This window comes from Armigeres subalbatus, chromosome 2 (genome assembly GCF_024139115.2).
Source record: "Armigeres subalbatus isolate Guangzhou_Male chromosome 2, GZ_Asu_2, whole genome shotgun sequence".
Classification (NCBI taxonomy): Eukaryota; Metazoa; Arthropoda; class Insecta; order Diptera; family Culicidae; genus Armigeres; species Armigeres subalbatus.
The window spans coordinates 190,011,990-190,012,953 of record NC_085140.1 but is presented as its reverse complement, the minus strand read 5'-3'; positions in this window follow the sequence as shown (position 1 = coordinate 190,012,953).

Sequence of the window (964 nt, the reverse complement as noted above, 5' to 3'; positions counted from 1 at the left end):
ATGCGGGTCGTCGGGGGAGCTTCCACCGCCGGGGAGACTCCCCGTTGGAGCAGGATTGATCCGCCGTCGGGTACTATCTAAGTGGCTTGCGAGTATGTTGAGAGCTAAATGGCTTAAAAAATAAAAAGGAAAGTAGATGCGTTGCTGAATGGCACAAGGAATAAAAAAAGTAAAGGACCTAAGGGCCCACGCTTTTGTGTGCTTGCTGGCACCAATAAAGGAGCCAAAGGGCTCAGACGTATGACAAAACATCGAAGAGAGGCACTGTGAAAGGTGTTGTTTTGGGAGGAGTACTTTTAGTACTGCTTTTCCCCACAGAAGTAATATTGAAAGGTAGTCCTGGGGAATTGTGCATTAGAAGAGAGGGTAACTCAAGTAACCTTCTGTTGCTTGGGTGGGTTTAGTGGGTCCGGCGGTCTGGCCTTCTGCCAACCGCGCCAACCCCACTCCCTGAGTGATAATTTCAGGTGTCTGTATGCAGATTTGCCTTCATCCCTCTATAAAAAAAAAAAAAAAAAAAATACACACACACATACACACAGACATCACTTCAATTCGTCGAGCTGAGTCGATCGGTATATAACACTATGGGTCTCCGGGACTCCTATAAAAAGTTCGTTTTTGGAGCGAACATATAGCCTTTACGTATACTTTGTATACGAGAAAGGCAAAAACTACACTAATTCAATTTTGGCTGAGAATAATTTAATTCAAAATACAAATCTACAAATGAGAGAATAATTACTATTTATACAAAAAAATCGTGCCTCTAGTGGATTAAGCATCCCTTTAAAGAAGCACAAATGAACAACAATTAAACAAGATAATATACTTAAAGTAATAATTACGAATTAGTTTATGTAAATGTTGGTGACGGACTGTTAATAAAGAGATAACGATGAGGAAATGAAGAGTTTATATTAATAATTGAGGTAAGTTAGTTCTTAAGAGACGTTTTATGTTG